Source organism: Sciurus vulgaris, assembly GCF_902686455.1.
Source record: "Sciurus vulgaris genome assembly, chromosome: 8".
NCBI lineage: Eukaryota > Metazoa > Chordata > Mammalia > Rodentia > Sciuridae > Sciurus > Sciurus vulgaris.
In genome coordinates, this window is record NC_136468.1 from 116,218,937 (window position 1) to 116,236,849 (window position 17,913).

Consider the following 17,913-nt stretch of genomic DNA (forward strand, 5'->3'; position numbering starts at 1 on the left):
AAAGGGTATGCTGATGGAGAACCAAACCACTCGAGAATATTAGAAATCGAGTCTCTGCAGCTTGGGCACTCCTCAGCCTCCCATCACGGTCTAAGCTGACGGGGTCGCTGTCCCTGCCTGCCTGACACACAGTGAGGTGCACAGCCAGCCTCCGTGGTGTGGCTTCACATTTGGCGCCACACAGCACAGTCTGCATTGTGCTGTGAGGCAGGTGATCCCCAGTCCCTGCGGTTCTCTGTCAAAGAGGCTTATTTTTAGCTCATGCTGGATGTCCATTGTGGGTCAGCTATGGCCCAGCCCCACGTGAGGATGGAGGCAGACAGGAGTGGTGCAGCCACAAGCCAGGGATCAATTGCAGCAATCACTGGATCCCACAGGGGCAAGCGGGGATCCTCCCCAAAGCCCTCAGAGAAAGTGTGGTCTGGTGACCCCCTGCTTCCCACAGCTGACCTCCAGAAACATGCATTTCTCTTGTTTTGAGTCACCCATTTGCGGCATCTGCTGTGCAGTCCTAGGAAACAGGTATAGATTTGCCTTCTCTCTGGAATCCCAGCCGGTGGAGCAGCCTCTCACTAGACTTTCAGGGCTTGTCCTAGCAGGGAAGACATAAAGTACAAGCTGGCTTTGAAAACTTCCACAGGAAAGCGAACCACACCACACTGTTCAGCTTTCCTTGGACATCCCTGAGCTCAAAAATCAGGGAAATCTGGGCTGTGTTGTGAATCAGTGATAGAGTGCTCGCCTAGCGCACGTGAGGCACTGGGTTCGAGCCTCAGCACCACACAAAAATAAATAAATGAAATAAAGGTATTGTGTCCATCTACAACTAAAAAAATATTAAAAAGAAATCAGGGAAATCTGACCCTCTATCACAGAGGTCAGCAAATTTCTAGAAAGAATTAGGTAGTAAATACTTCAGACTTTGCGGGCTGGGTGGTTTCTGTCACAGCTACTCGACTTTGCCATTTTGATGGGAAAACAGCTGTAGTTAATATGTAAATGGCATGTGTTCTAATAAACCTTTATTTACAAAGTCAGGCAGCAGACACATCCTGCAGCCCTTCTCTGCTGGCAGGTGTGGTGGGCATTGCTTGGTGGTGGACACACGCCTTTGCTCCTCACCTGCTCTCCTAGTTACCTGTGGTTGCACAGCAAATCACACCAAAGCTTAGTGGTTGAAACAACGGCCATACTTAGCATGGTCTCTGACAGTCCTGGGCTGAGTCTGCTCAGCCCTGGCTCTCACAGGGGTCTTTCACAAGGCTGCTGTCAGCCATGGCTGGGGCTGGTGCCCCAAATAAACTTTTCCTCCTCTAAGTTGGTTTTGTTAAGTGTTTTGGACACAGCAATGAAGAGCCAATGAAGGCAACCCTGCATATGCTGTGGTTTTTTCCTACAGTCTGTACCTATGATAAAGCTTCATTTATAAGTTAGTTGCTGTAACAAAACTAATAACTACAAATATAGAATGATCATAACTGTAATAGACATTCTTTAAAACTTATGAATTTCTTACCTCTGGAATTTTCTGTTTAATAATTTCTAACCATACTTGGCCACGGATCACCATGGAAAGAGAACCCACAAATAAGGGGTGACCACTGTATTTCGATTTCATGAAAATCAATTAAAATTAAATAAAATTTAAAATTCAGTTGCTTAGTTTCTTGAGCCATATGTTGAGTGCTCAGAGGTCACATTCAGCATAGGACCACTGTGGGCAGCTGCAGCATGTGTGTGGCTCCCAGCTGGGTGAGGAGAGCCCGGGCTGAATTGTGTACCACACATCATTTCCATCTTTGCTCTTGTGCAACAAAAACCTGCCCATCTGCACACGGCAGCCTTGGGAGTGGCCCAGAGTCTTGCTTGCCATGGAAAACATAAGCTTTAAAATCAAAGACAAGGCCCACTCCTTGGCGCATACCCAAAGGACTTAAAATCAGCATACTATGGTGAAACAGCCACATCAATGTTTATAGCAGCTCAATTCACAATAGCTAGGCTATGGAATCAACCTAGGTGCCCTTCAACAGATGAATGGACAAAGAAAATGTAGTACATATAACAATGGAATATTACTTGCCATAAAGAAGAATGAGATCATGGCATTTGCTGATAAATGGGTGGATCTGGAGACTCTCATGCTAAGTGAAATAAGTCAATCCCAAAAAGCCACAGGCTGAATGTTCTTTCTGATATGTGGTGGCTAACACACATTGAGGGGGAGGGATAGAAGTTCACTGGATTAGATGAAGGGGAAGGAAGGGAAGGGAGGGGACTGGGAATAGGAGAGACAGTGGAATGAATGGGATACAACTTTCCTACGTTCACATACGGTCACCCGACCAGTCTAACTCCACATCATGTATGAACACAAGAATGGGAAGTTATACTCCATGTATATGTGATATGTCAAAATGTATTCTACTGTTATATGTAACTAAAAAGAACAAAGGAAACATTTTTAAAAAATCAAAGATTAGAGTCTGAACCCTTGCTTGGTCATAGGCACAAAACATCCGCGTTCCAAGCCGCAGAATGAAGGGTGCGGAGATCAGGAAGCTGGTTTCAGCAGGCGCAGCTTCTGTGACTGGAGGTTTCCCTGCATTTCCCGTCTGTGTGGAACCAGTGTCTGGTGAGGGGGGAGCACAAGGGAAGACCTGGGGGCAGGGGGAGCTTTGCCAGGACGGTTCCCTTCCCAGCCAGCCCAGGGCCAGCCAGGGAGTCCCACTGAGCCACCATTCTTAGCCAGCCCTGCCACCTGCCCCGTGCCCACCTCTGCTAGTCCCCAGGCAACACAGTAGCCATAGATTGGCAAGCCCTGAGCTTCCTGCTTCAGGGTCTCTCACCCTTCCCCGTGCCAGGGTCCAGGCTTGAGGCTCCGTCTTCCAGCATGACCTGGACACGTGGCTCCTGTTCCCAGAGCAGGAAAGCCCTGGATGCCAATCATGGGGTGAGGCTGGGGAAAAAAAAAGTCCGCTAAAGAAGCTGAGGACCTAGTCCCTGGGACTTGTCAAAAGGTCATGTTACATGGCAAAAGGGACTGTGCAGAAGTGATGTCATCCAGGATCTGTCCTGGATTATTCAGGGATCCAGATCTAATCACAGAGCTCCTAAAATAGGGAGGAGGGAGGTGAGAAGTGAGCAAGGCTCTGCTCCTGTTGCACACCCTGCGCTGGGACTGATGTGTCCCTGAGTGGAAAGGCAGCTTTGCATCTGGGTGATCCCTGGTACCTGGCTCTCATCTGTGTCCTTTGCTATGCTAAAACCGCAGTTTTAACTATAGCACTGTCCTGAGTTCCGTGAGCCTGTCTTGTGAATGATGGAAACTTAGCAGGTAGCCCTGAATTGGTGGCTAACCCTTCAGAAAGAAAGGTGGTCCGGTGACCCCAGCCTTGTGACTGGTGTCTTGAGTGAGAGCAGTCTTGTTTCCAAATCTGTGGGGTCCAGGGCAGATGTCCCTCTGGCTTGGGCCTCAGGTAGTCCTGAGTGTAAGGTATGGCTGTATTCTGGGTGGCCCAGTCCCGGTCAGTGCAGGGGAAGAATTGGGGGAAGGAAGATGGCAAATGGCAGAGGCTGGGCTGTCCAGGAACACTGGCCTGAGAAAGAGGAATCCAAGGGTCTGTGACCCGGGTTGAGCAGGGGTCACTGGACAAAGGTCACTTCTACGAGGTAGCCAGTTTTCCCCAGACCTGAGGACTCGGGGGTCTCAAAGCCCTAACAGTGTTTTCCTGGTCATAATGCAAGGAGGACCCTGCTCTCCTAGTCCCTTGGCCCTAGCCTGGAGCATTCAGCTGCACATTGCTAGCCTCACTGCAGCCCGCCGGAGCCTTCAAGACTGCCCTCCTGCCTGGATTATAGCCCAGGCACCTAGAAAAAGTGAAAATCGGATTTACCAAAAAAGGAGAGAAGCAGAGGGCTGATTTGCATTATAAGGAATCTGTGTGTGTGCCACACCTAAAATCTCCTTTTTAAATAGCAAGCACCCCTGGGGCATTGGAAATAGAAATCAACTTAGGAAATCATGATTCACTTCCAGGTTTTAGAGAGGCCTCTGCCGCACCTGGTGAAGCCAACTCCAAAGATAATATTTTAGGACGGTAGAGGTGGAAGGCATTTGCCACTGCAGGTCAGCAGCCATCCTGAGGCGGGGGTGGGGGCGGGGAGGGGTGGTGACAGCACACATGGCTCTTCCTGGGTTTTCTAAAACCCTGAACTTTCAGCTGGTAAATTCATGGATAAATCTTTTTTGTTTTTTTTTGTAAGTTTCTCTATTTCTGCTTATGGGATTTTATCCTTTCAATAAAGGAGAGTTGTTCCATGTGAAACAATTGATGTTTGTGGCTGCTTTGTCGAGGCTCCAGGGATGTGGTGGTTATGCTGAGTCACGGGCTGGTCATGGAAAGAGCCCCTGAACGAGCCAGGATGCTGAGTCCCAAGCCGGGATGGAGGGAGCTGCACCAGGGTGGGCCACCCAGGGCAGGTCTGGCTCTTGTCCTCCTTTTTTTTTTTTTTTTTTTTTTTTTAACCTAAATGGCTTGCTGAGTTGAAAGAGAGGGTTGGAGTCCATGTTTGGGGTCCAGACAATAGAAAGACTTTTTTGTATAGTTTCTTTATGACTTTTGTCCCCTGTCTTTCCCCAGGTGGGTCTGACTGACTTTATAGCGGCAGTAGCAGGAATCAAATGGTCATGCTAATGAAAGTGGGGGTCCGGGTGCCACCACCACCCCCAAACACCCCTGAGGGCAGGGACACAGAGCTGTGCCGGCACAGGCACAGGGGGAGCCCACTTGAGGAGGGCCAGGAGTGCTGGCCATCGCCATGAATGTGAAGTTCCGACCTGGCCGAGGGCAGCAGGTTCTCTCCTGGCTGAGTCGGTCTCCCAGCAGATGTGGGTGGGAATCTGTCTCAGCTTTTGGAGGCTGGGCCCTGCAGGGCTGGGCATGTATGTGAATGGGACATGGGGTGGACAGCAGGGACTGTGGCAAGACCAGGTGGCATCTGAGGCAGAGGCGCCCAGGGCAGGCCTGCCCATGTGCTCTCCCTGCTCAGACTTGGGGCCGTGTGGAGCACACGCCAGCCATGGGAGTGCTCTGGACATGACCATGGCGTCCACCTGCTGTGGAGTCTCGGCAGTCCCTGTGTGTGCCACACCCTCCTGAGTCACCTGTCCTCACAGAGTGGCCCACGCTGCTCCTCCTGCAGGCCTTATGCTGCTTCAGCAGTGGCCTGAAGTCCTGGTTCCAGTGCAGGGTCGGGCCTGACTTCAAAGCTCTGCCACCATATGTAGCAGCAGGGCCAGGTCTACCCTCCTGGCCCAGAGGGGCAGTGAGAGGACTCATGGGGGAGGGGGGAGGGGACACTTCCCCAGAGCTGCAGCCACTGGGAACAGATTGTCTCCTTGGCCTCCAGTGAAGGTTGTCACTGGGACTTCAGTGAAGGGACATGGAGACGGTGGTGTCAGGAATCTGGTCAGGGACAGCCATGGCAGCAAGTCCTTGGTCCTCCTCCTTGGGCCTCAGGTAAGGGGGGGATGTCCTCTGCGGTCAGTCCCTCTTGGGGCTTGCCTCAGCTGAAGATTGCTGCCTGCTCAGTTGACGCCCATCCCTCAGTGGCCTCAGTCCCAGGAGAGGTCAGCATGCAGGGATCTACCATCCTGACCCTCCACTCTCAACCCAGCATGGCTCCAAAGGGTCAAGGGCCTCAGAGCTCCCGGGAGGGTCAGCTGAGGCTTCCGTGGAGACTGGTCACAGCTCAGCATCTCCCTCCTCCCCAGGCCTCCTTCCCCTCCCTCCTTCCACAGGTGGGGCCCCCAGGGCACCCTTAGTAAACCTTGTGACTCCAATGGCCCACTCGGGAACTTCCTTAGGGACCCAGCCCATGACAGGGCCAGGAGAGGACTCCCGGGTTGGATTATGGAAATGGATCATGCACCACCTGGTTTCAAGGAGAACCCCAAGGGCAGCAGGAGATGGGTCCAGATGGAACCTGGCACAAAGCAGCATAATTTGCCATGACTTTTGCCCATGGTAAAAATGGTAAACAGGAACAGTGGTGGAGCATGCCCTGGTTGGGGCGATGGACAGGGCATTTGATAAACGTGGGGGAAATACTTGCCAAATAGGACAGCGATGCTTTGGAGAAAGATAACAAAAAGCTGAGTGATAGGTTCGCAGTTAAAAGCTCTGTGTGATGGTAGAGGACCTTTTGGGGCTGTATCAGCAGCTCCCATCTCTTAGGATGCATAGAGGCAGCAGAGAGTAAGGCCCAAGGCTTCTCCCCACGAGAGCCCGAGCTCGGGCTGGGGATGGAGCTCAGTGGTAGAGCACTTGCTTAGTACCTGGGAGGCCCTGGATTCCATCCCCAACAATGCACGCCCCCCTACCCCCAAAAAAGGTGGCAGAGCCTTATAGAAGGTCAAAGAACTTCTGCCATGTCAAGCCAGGGCCATGACTAGGAAGACTGGGATGGGAATATCTGGGATGACATTGCCCAGAACCTGGAATCCCAAGGTTTTCCCAAACCCTGAGCCTGCCAGAGAAACCGATTGCTCACTATGAAGGGCTAGCAAGCCAGGCTCAGTGGCTCAAACCTGTTATCCTAGCGACTTAGGAGGCTGAGCCAGGAGGATTGCAAGTTCAAAGCTAGCCTTGATGACTTAGTGAGACCCTATCTCAAAATAAAACTTAAAAAGGGCTGAGGGTGTAACTCAGTGGTAGTGCACCCTGCATTTAATCCCCAGGACCCCCCCCCCCACCTGCAAAAATGGCTAGCACCACACCTAGCCCCTTGGCTTAAATGGAGAGCACTCTTCCTGCAAACCTGCACACATCCTTCTCAGAAACTGCCTGCAGTCCCCTCCTGGCTGCCAATCAGCAGGGGAAAGTTGTGACCCTACTCAGCTGAAGGCATGCTGGGCCTGACAAGAGATGTGGGACCCAGTCAGCCTGCCACAGCAGGAGCCAGACATGTGTGCAGCAGCGTGATCACGTGGGGAGGGGCATAAGGAAGCTCTTGTGTGTGTGTGTGTGTGTGTGTGTGTGTGTGTGTGTTGAGGATTGAACCCAGGGCCTCATGCATGCTAGGCAAACACTCTACCACTGAGCCACAGCCTGGAAGCTCTCCTCTTGGACAGAGAATTCACATCGTGGCGAGGACCTCAGAACAGAGTCCTGAGATTTGTGCACTCAAGGAGCACAGCAGATGGGTGGTAACAGGCACCGCTCTACCTGGACAATCAAATAGAGGACAAAGGAGTCGGAGGCAGAGGAACATCGTGATTCTTTGCTTAGCTTCTGTACTTGAGCTGGTTCCACACCCAGGACCTGCTGCCTGAAGGAGCTTGGTCTCCACAGCTGGTGTTCATTGTGTTGATCCCCATCTTTCCCCATGCCCTGTTCCCTACCCAACAGATGGGGACCTGTGGGGACAGATCCCACTCAGTACTTATTTTCCTGGCCCCTGGATATACAAATAGAATATTTAGAGTAACTGGAGTTGTATGTGAATTTGGAGTGGCACCCACTGGGCCTGGACAGTGGCGAAACCACTGTGATGGATGTCAGCCACCCAGAGCATGTCCCAGTGAGTGGTGTTTCCATTTCCATCCATGGGAGCCTATGGCAGACTTCAGGGTCTTATAGTGGTCTTTGGCAGAACCCACCCAAGATTTGCCTTCTCCTCTCTGCAGGAGGATGTCTCCCTCTGTTTGAGTGTCCCCTGGAATGGAGATCAACCTCTCAAGTAGCAGAGACATTGGCAAAAATGGGTTAACCAGATCTTCAGGTGGAAGTTCGTGTCTATGCCTCCAAGATAATAGAAAGCAGAGTGAAAGAGAAAATCGGTAAGTTTGGAAAGTGCTGCCCATGTTCTCTGATTTCATGCCATCGGGTCCTCATGTAGCAGTTCACCTGTGAACTGAGTCTATAATATCCCCTTTCCCCCTCCAGGCAGTTCTTGCCGCAGGTGTGGAGCTCAAATTCGTACTTGCTCCGTGGTCCAAGGAATCCCTGGCTCAACGTGTTTAATAAGCTCTCAGGTTAGATGACACACAGGGGTGCAATGGGGGAAATCAGGCTGTGGGAAAATCTACAGGTGAGCAAAATGACCTCCCCCAAACCAAAGCCTCTTCCTCCACCAATCATATCAATGCCAAGGTAAAAGGGAGGCTGAGGAGGGAGGGGGTAGATGAAAAGAGATTTAAAAGCACAGATCAGCCAGCTGTCATGTGTGAATCTTATTTGGATCCTGATTTTAAAAATATTTTGGGGACTCAGAAAATGATACCCCAAAGAGAAGACCTCCAAAGCAGTTTCTCTCTGATCTTTCCCTCCCTACCTGTTCAGCATCTCTTATTTTTTAAGGCAGGTCATAGAAACTGGTTTGCCTTTCCCCAAAGTCACCTTTACCTGCTTTAAGAGGACCCAACAAAATCATTGTAACAATTATATTAAAAAATATTATTAATGTTTTAGTTGTGATCATGATATTGTATTTAAAAGAGTCTCTTTTAGTAACACATAATAAAATATCTATTGATAAAATGAAAATATTTAAATGGTGACTCTGGGGTGACACCCACAGGTTCCTGGAAAAAGCAAACAGTATTTTAAAACCCACAAAACACACAGGGAAAGACACCTTAAAAAATGTCAATATAGAAAACAAACAGGAGAATTAGGTCCCAAAAAACTTCAGGTGTTGGAATTATCAGATATTCCAAAGGAAATAAGTACATTTGAAAATAATTGGGAGGAAATAAAAAAAACTACTGAATGGCTTAAAGAGAAGATTAAATAAATTGAAGAGAGAATTAATGAACCAGAAAATAGATCTGAGGAAATTACCTGTATTATAGTAGGAAATTACCTGTATTACAGAAGGTTGAAGAGATGAAAGATATGAGAGAAAATTATAGAGACATTGAGGATAAAGTAAGAAGGCAAACCTCTAATCGGCATTACAAAATGAGGTGGCAGATTCAATAAAGACAATGGAGAGAGGCGATATTTGAAGAGATAACAGCTGAGAATTTTACAGAATAATTAAAAACCATGAATTGTGAGGTTACAGAATCATAAATTAAGATGGATAAAGAAGAATTCAATACCCAGAAACACTGTAATGCAGTACAGAACACAAAAGACAGAGTGGAGATTCTTAAAGGAGGTCAAGAGAAAAACCTCTGGATGGCAGCTCTCTCCTCACCACGGAAGCCAGACAGTGGAATGATATTCCTGAACTACAAAGAGAAAACAACTACAATTTTATACCCAGAAAACTATTAAAAATAAGGGTAAAGGAAAGTTATTTTTCAAAGACTTAAGAGAGCCTTCTTACTACCCAGATCCTCACTAGCACTCTAAAGGTGGTTCTTCAGGAAGAAGAGAAAGGATCCAAGAAGGAAGCTCTGAGATGTAAGAAAGAATGCTAAGCTTAGGGTTGGCTCAATGAGTAACTGCTCACCAACATGATGTCTATTTTGTGGGATTTTTTAAAAAATGGAAATAATACTGGACAGGGAGAGATTCTTACCGTGGGGATGCCCTATTGACACTTCAGAATCATGGAGAAATGGGTTTTCATGGAACCCAATGCTGGTTATTGTGAAGGCAGCTCAGGTGCAAAGACTGAAGAAGCAGTACAGGTGTTTGGAGGCTGTTGCTTTGGGAATTTAATTCCCATGAGAGCAGATAATTTTATTTGGCACTCTAAAACTTAGTAAGGGAAAGATGCTCATGTCTACGTTGTGGACGTTGAGTTATCTGGGCTCTCTGGTCACATGATGCACATTGTTAAAAACCTCTCTAGTGGTCTAGGTGTCCAGTGTAGCTGGACATAATGTGAGATGGAAATAACACCAGGGTATAGTGTCATCTGGAAGTCACTTCAAGTCTTATGCCATTCCCTCTTCTCTCTCTCCCTCCTTTCTTCCCTCCCTCTCTCGCTCCATTTTCCCCCTCCCTCTCTTTCTCTCCCCCTCCCTCCCTCCCTCCCTCTCTGTCTCTCTCTCTCTGCCATAAGAGGGCACAATGAGAAGGTACCTGTCCGAAAGCCAGAACTGTCCCTCATCATGAACCCCACTGTGCTGACTACCTGATCTTGGACACCCAGTCTCCAGAACTGACATCTCTATTATTTGTTCGTTGTTGCTTTGGTGATGCTGAGGATGAAACCCAGGGCCTTGTACATGCTAGGCAAGTGCCCAGCCAACTGAGCTGCACCCCAGCCCCAGCCTCTAGAACTGTGAGCAGACATATTGCTCTTGTTTAAGCCACCTGCTCTATATCATTATGTTACTGCAGCCCCAGAAGGTTGATATGAGGATGTTGGTGGACTCCATTTGCCACTTGATGGAGACTGGACGAAGGTCACACACTGTGCAAGACCCTCTGTTCCTTTCCCTGGCCTCCATGCCTCAGGCCAGGACAGATGAACCTAGGCCCCTGCAGGGCATCCGTCATGGCCCTCTCTTCCTTAAGAACATGCCAAAGTGCCCCATGGTCACGGTCATGGCAGGTTTCCCTACCAGGAGCTGGCCAGAGAGTGGTAAGACCCCAAGATCTATGCTTTTATTTTGTTTGCTTTGTATTTCAGACAAAGATAACACACCCTTGTGATAAGAATCAAAAGGAAGAGAGAGCGGATAATGGCTCATCCTTCCTCCTCCCTCCCAGTCAGACCCCCGGGGGAGGGGGTGGGTAGGCATTCCATTTTAACCGCTCTGATTTTGTCTTTCTGGTGGTTATCTTGGAAACTCTAGATAATGTGCTATATTGCTAGTTCTTGGTTTTTCAATAGTAGCCATTGGCTTCCCATTGTGGAGAAGGAGAGGGCAGCTCTGTCCCTGCTCTCCGCCACCTCCCCTGCCTCTCCGATGCAATGCTGGGTTCCTTTTAACTCTAAGGCATGGAAACCTTTACTCCCATTGCCTCACCTCCTGACAGTGTCTCTCTGTGGCAAGGCTCCGTGCACATGCACCCTTTACCCAGCACATTTCTACTCTATCTGACTCCACATTGTCAAAATTCCTCTCCTTTATATCTGCTCCTGAGCTCCAAGCCATTCTCTGTTTTATCCACAGCTTGATTCTAAAAGTTAAAAGGAATTAGTGACATTTATATTTTTATGCCCTTGCAAATATTTTTTGCCATGGGGCCAAGTAATGTACTCAGAATATACACTTTGGGTTCAATGTCTAACAACTGTGGATCAATCATGGGTGACTATTTATAACATCAAGGGCAAATAGATTCTCTTTCCTTATATGGAACCAATAGCTTCAAATCATGCAGCACTTAATCTCTTTGCAGTTCAGGTTATAATTTTCTTACATAATTGCTTGTTTTTCCTGGATTGTCTTTTTCTTTTGGCATTACATACTTTAATTGTATCTCCATTGTACTATAATTTCACCCAGAAAGTCTCTCTCCTAAAATCTTTATTCTTCTTTTTCCAATTTTTACTGGTTAGTCTCTAAGCTCAGGATGGCCAACCATCCTAGATTTCCCAGGACAGAATGGTTTCCCCAAGAAACAAGACTTCCAGGTCTGAACGTGGCAAGTCCAGGTCAACTGGAATGAGTGGGTCAAGCTAGCCCAGGCCTGAGAGAGCCTGTGTGGTGGGAGCTTCTCTCGACTCCTCCTCTAGATTGGATTCCGTTTCCTGGCTCTTCCTCTCTCCTTTATTCCCTGATTTCTCTTTGAACATCCTCAAGCAACTTCAAAAGTGTGTTCACGTACACATAGCTCTTGTCAGTTACACCTCGGTAAAGCTGGGGAACAAATTTAAAGTGGTGCGTTGAAGATACACTTTGTCCTCACATGCTTGAAACACCATCACTCTGCCCTCAGACTTACTGATAAATAGTTCAGCTAAGTATTGAATTCCAGGCTCAGAAAATGACTCCCCCATAACTCAGACCTGTTGTGCATTCCCAGACCCCAGTGTGGGGTTGGGCTACTCTCCTTTCTGTTCGGCGCCTGCTTCTCTTCTCTCCCCGTTTCTCCTCTGTTCCTTCTAGCTCTGCATTTTGAGATCATTTATTTTCCAGTCCTTCTAATGACCTTTTAACTGTAGCAAGCATATCTGTTAATCTCAAGTGCTCCTTGGTTGTTCTCTGATTTGTTTTCCTAATAAAACTGAGTTATTGTTGTTTTTGTTGTTGTTGTTGTTTGTTATTTTTTGGTCTGAAATATCTTGTCTAATCTCTCTTAATATATTCACTAAAGCATTTAGAGGCTACCTTCAATCCCATGAAACATTTCCTCTGGGCCAGCATTTTTGTGTCTTCCAGATGCCTACCCTTTTGCTAGTGATCCCATCCCCAAACCTGGGATCCTTCAAGACTCACTCATATGTAAGAGTGAAGGACGGGGTGACAGGGTGTTCTTTCCTCTGCCATTGTATAAATCAACCTCCCAATCTGCTCCTGTGTCAGGGGGCTAGGGCTAAGGTTAGGGCAGGGTTAGGGCTAGGGCTAAGGTTAGGGTTAGGGCAGGGCTAGTGTTAGGGTTAGGGTAAGGGCTAGGGCAGGGCAGGCTTCATGGTAGAGTGAGCTACCAGGGCCCCTCCCCACACCCTGATTATGGAGAGGGATTTGCTCTGGGACATCACCCTCTTCCCAAGTGCCATGCGTACTTGGTGACTTGCATAGCCCTGGACTTTCCTTGGCTGTTAGTTCTTAGCAAGGAGTCTTCAATGGGTGGCTGTGGTAGGAAGGGTGATTGGCACTTGTTGGATAAGCAAACCTTGCACAACTCCTCTGACCTTGGCAACTTGGCTGTTGGGTTCTGCAGTATCTGATTCTAAGCCCAGGGGCTGTGGGGCTTCTGGCTGCCTGGTCTTTGTGCCCCTCTCTGCAATCCCATCACAGTGTCTCCTTGGTTGCCATGTTCTCCACCTGTGTATCCCAGTACGCTCTCCAATCCGTGGCCTCCCTTCTGGGTGTGGGTGACCCCTCACCTTCCAGCCCCTGTTTTATGTTGTGTGTTCCTTTGGTGCTTACCCTTTTTCATTTCAGTGGGAGCTTGGAAGATACTTGGTCTGCTTTCTGCCTCTGTAACAGAACACCACAGACTAGGTAGATTATATACAATGGAAGCTTATTTAGCTCGTGGCTCTGGAGGCTGGGAAACCCAAGATAGCAGGGCTGCATCTGGTTGGGGCCTTCTTGCTGCGTCACAACATGGCAGAAGGCATCACATCACAAGGAGAGAGAGAGACAGATGAGTAGAGGGTGGGAACTGATATATCCTTCAATCAGGAGCCCTCTCTGCTGACCATTAAACTTCTTTTGTGATAATGACAATAATCCTGCCACCTTCTAGAGGTCCCACTTCTTGACACTGTCGGAATGACAACTCAAGTCCCGCATGAGTCTTGGGGGCACGTTCAGAGCGTAGCCCACTCCTGTGCACAGCCCTCCACGTGGAAACCTCACCCAAGATGGACGTGAGGCCTGGCAGGAAACAGAAGCTCTCCTAACACAAACGAAAGGGACAGTCACTGGCCCTGGCGACAGGCCCGCCTCTGTGACTCACACGCTTTATCGCACTTGTTTCTTGGCGTAATTATTCCCACCTTAAAACTCAGACATGTAAACATTCAGACACTTGCTCCAAATCACAGAGCTAGTAAAAAATGGAGGCAGAACTGATGGGAAGGCCAGTGCAAACCACGCTGTGGCCTCTCGGTGGCCCTGCAGAACCACCCTCTGCGGAGCACAGTGGCCCCAGCCTTTAGAATCAGCAAAGTCCACACCAGGCAGCGGGGAGCAGTTCCCTCAGGCCCAGGCCTGATTTCCTGGATCCGCAACCATGTTTGTGTTACTGGAAAATTGCAAACCCCAGGCATCCCCAGGAACCTTGCTGGCCCAGAGGGGCCGTCAGGCCAGCCTGGGCTGCTGTAGGGCTATGACCTGCCCTTGTCTCTCCTCCATATTTTTTTTTAAATTTATTTTTATTGTAAACAAATGGGTTACATGTCTCCATATTGTTAATGGACCTAAATGAGAGCCCCTGGAGTGTCCTGCTCTGAATGTTGTGGGAGGAAGGAGCCAAGGCCTCCTTCATGGGGCGGGGCCTGGGAGGGCCCTGGACACCCGAGCCAATGACAGAGCCACTCCCCTTCCCTCACCTGGGTGGCAGGTAACCCCACCCAATGAGCACTTGGAGTAAGAGGGACTGCACTGAAGACCTGCCATGGTCAGGTACAAGATCCCGAATTTTCCAAAAGTCATCTCTACTAGGGATTATCATACCCATTCTTCTGACAAAATAAAACTGAGGCTTAGAAGTTAAGTTGAGACCACACAGCGGCTCATGACAGAGTGCCCTACAATACCCACCTCCGCCACAGCCTGGCACCACAGCCTGGCACCAAAGCCTGAGCTCAGGGCTCACTTAAGAAGATCAGCCGCATAGTTTTAAGTTAGTGTGTTAATCAGCATTTCATCCCCATAACCAAAGTGCCCAAGAAGAACAACCTAGACAAGGAAAGTTTATTTGGCACTCACAACTTCAGAGGTTCAGTCCATGGTCAGCCAACTCCATGGTCAGCGTAGGGACTGCCTGGGATCATAGTGCTCACAGGGGCAGCACAGGAGGTCAACTCTGGGCTCAGATTCCTGCTTCCAAACCCTGCCTGCCACAGCTAGCTGGGTGGCTCTGGGAAAGCTACCTAACTTCTCTGTGCCTCCTATTCCTGCTCTGAGCATGAAGGATTGTCATACTTCCCACCACAAGGATTGTGAGATAGTGCTTAAGAGTAACTTTTATAAAGGTAGAATCCTGGCTCAGTGAAATGTGTCAAAGGTTGTATTTAACTCATTAATTCATGAGGGAACCAGCGAGATGGATTCAGAGAACCTAAGAAGGTGGGCGTTCAGGATGCAGAAGTTATTTTACAAACAGAGGCTGAACCGGCCACTGGGACAATAAGCAGATGCATTCCCGTGGAGAAGAATCATGTGTATCATCATTAATTTTCTACAATTTACAGACATAAAACAGCTCAAAGAGGAGCAGGTGCAGAGACAACCCCAAAGGTGTGTCAGATGAGACCTGCAAAGAGTATCACAGCCGTTGATCAGGGCTTTCCCAGTGCAGAGTGACTCTACACACAGGTCCCGGGAGTGCCGAATGCCCTTGTGAACACTAATGTGGAAAGGTTAGGAAGGAGTTCAGGACGGCGAGGTGACCGAGCAGGAGATGAGGGACATGCTGCTGCTGGAGGGAGGAGGTATCGCGTCACTGCTCACGGGAAGTCCCACTGGCATGACAGCTCCTGATGCAGAGGACCTGTTGCCCATGACAACTCCCACCATGGGCTCTATATTCAAAAATAACCTACGGGGGTGAAGTGGGCAGAATATCGCCAGGCATCATAAGGTAACCAGTGGGAGCAGGTGGGGCCAGGTCTTCGATCCAGTTCATATAGGGAAGAGAAGGCCGCCCAGCCCAGCCTGTCAGGTGCTGATTTCCAGAGGGGCCCAAGCCTCTCTTGTGCTGAGCCCACACCACTCCACCCTGTGGGATGCTACTTTCTTTCTTTTTCCCCCCGATACCAGGTATTGAATCATGGAGCCATGTCCCCAAGCCCTTTTTATTTTTTTGAGATAGAGGCTGGCTAAGTTACTGAGGTTGTCTTTGAACTTGCGATCCTCCCACCTCAGCCTCCTGAGTCACACAATGCTGCTTTCGCCTTCACTTTCAATCAATCTGCACTTTGCCTGCTGCTTCTGTGTGTCCTGCTCAATTCTTTGTTCAGGATGCCAAGGACCTGAACCCCAAATGGAAACCCCAATGATAACAGAAATAAATGGAGAGTGATTGCGTCCATCACGCTGGGGTGCCGTAACAAAATATCAGAGACTGAGCGGCAGAAGCAATAGAGACATCTCTATCAGTTCTGAAGGCTGGAGGTTGGAGAGGAGGAGCCAGCGTGGTCAGGTCAGCTGAGGCCCACTTGCTGGCTAGCAGATGGCCATCTTTTTGCTGTGCTCTGTCAAAAACGGCATCTCAACAAATTTAGTTGAAAGACCTGATTGGTTTTTACAGCAGTTTGTGAGCGGGGTAGCACCCCACCTATGGAGCTAGCTGGGCACTCTGCTGAGTGGGGGTTCTGCAGGAGACAAGCAGAGGCAAGACCAGAGCAGGTTGGTGGCTTCAGTCACTTTCCCTTCAGGGTGAAGACCAAGGGGACGTCCTTATCTGCTGGCCTGGCCAAACCAGGCCCTTCTGAGTGATTGCTGTGGATCCCAAGCCCCTTTTAAATTTCCATTTGATTATGTGCCACCTGGTTTGAGTGACCCCATCCTGGTTGAATCTGATCTATTGGGGTGCAGTGCAGGGGTTCAGTCCAAAACCATGGTTGCCCCTCCATCTTCACCCCTGCATATTCCCCACGGAGACCCCCATCTTCCAAGAGCCTGGATCCATCCAGAACCCTCTCCTTGGTGCTGAGTGTGGGATTGGAGACCCCTGCCCGGGCTCCCAGGCCAGCGCTCTTGGGATCATCTTGGCATCCAAGCCTGTCACCTTGTGGGCAGCTTCACAGGATGGGGACACAGGTCTCCCCACCCTTGAGACTCCACTCCTCTTCCTTCCTGGAGGAAAGCCACCTCCAGAGTAGCAACTCTGTTCTCCAAGCCCCAGAGCTTCTGCCCCTACCACCAATTCCATCTTTTGAACTCAACACCCTCTTGTCCCCTTTATCCCTTTAGGGTGGACAAACAAAAAGATCTTTCTTTCTTTCTCTCTCTCTTTTTTTCTCTCTTCCTTTCTTCTTTCCTTCCTTCCTTTCCTTTCCTTTCCTTCCTTTCCTTCCTTTCCTGGGGATTGAACCCAGGTGTGCTTAACCACTGAGCCACATCCCCAGCCCTTTTTGTATTTTATTTAAAGACAGGGTCTCCCTGTGTTACTCAGCATCTCCATAAATTGCTGAGGCTGGCTTTGAACTCCCAATCCTCCTGCCTCAGCCTCCCTAGCTGCTGGGATTATAAGCATGAGCCACAGCGTCTGGCAAAAAAAATCCTTCTCATAGAGAGGACGCTCATGAATTACCACATTGCTAAATTATCCTGCCCTGAATGGTCACCAGGACCTAAGAACGTTGCCTTTGTTCAAAGAGGGGTTTCGTGAGTTCAGTCAGGAGGAAGAGACCCTCAGAACTCTGCCAGGGTGGAGACAAGGAGGATGACATGAGCTTATGAGTTCAAGACAAGCCTGGGCAACCTAGAGAGACCCCTCCCACCCCATATCAAGGAAGAAGAGGGAGGGGGAAGATCTCTGCAGGAGAGCTTCCTTTCCCCACCTCCAGGCCCTCCCCTCTGAGTTGACAGAACACCTGGTAGAGGCTCTTGACCTACAGCAGGCCAGTGCCCCCGATGGACCACGAGCTACCTGAAGGCAGGTAGCTGGGCTTCTCACCTCCCCAGCACCCAGCGCGGCTCACAGGTGGAGCCCGATGCATCCCCTCCTCACCTCCAAACAAGTGAGCACACCCCGTCCTGGACCGTGAGGACGGCCCTGCCCTTGGAAACTTCCCAGACCAGGGGCCCGGGCTGCAGCCTCCGGACTCCCTTTCCTCCACCCTACTTTCTGCCCTCCTCCTCCGCCACCCCGACCCCTGCTGGCTAGAGAAGCTCCTTGGAGAGTCCTCTCGAATTTTCATTAATTTCTATTGAATAATTAAAGCCAGTAAATTGATACTTTCATCCTCAACCTGAACTGCAGAGCATGTTTCTCATTGTTGGGATCCCACTGGATAATCAACCGTGGGAGGCAGCGATCCTCTCCATGGTGCGGAGACGGAGGGCTGGGTCCTGGGCTGGCACCAGGGGCGGCTCAGGAGGGGGTCGGGAATCGCTTTGTGACTGACAGGCAGAGCATGGTGGGAGGACAGGAGTGAGGA

At 49.5% G+C, this 17,913-nt stretch overlaps 1 long non-coding RNA gene and 1 pseudogene across 2 annotated transcripts in view; one reads left to right on the plus strand and one right to left on the minus strand.

The window, feature by feature from the left end:
* LOC306668296 overlaps positions 1 to 17,913 on the plus strand; it is a 547,020-nt gene that overhangs the window by 442,942 nt on the left and 86,165 nt on the right. The window lies entirely within an intron of this gene.
* The window catches only part of LOC306668886 (E3 ubiquitin-protein ligase RMND5A-like), a 29,071-nt pseudogene that overhangs the window by 1,570 nt on the left and 9,588 nt on the right, over positions 1 to 17,913 (minus strand). The gene's annotated exons all lie outside the window — the stretch shown is intronic.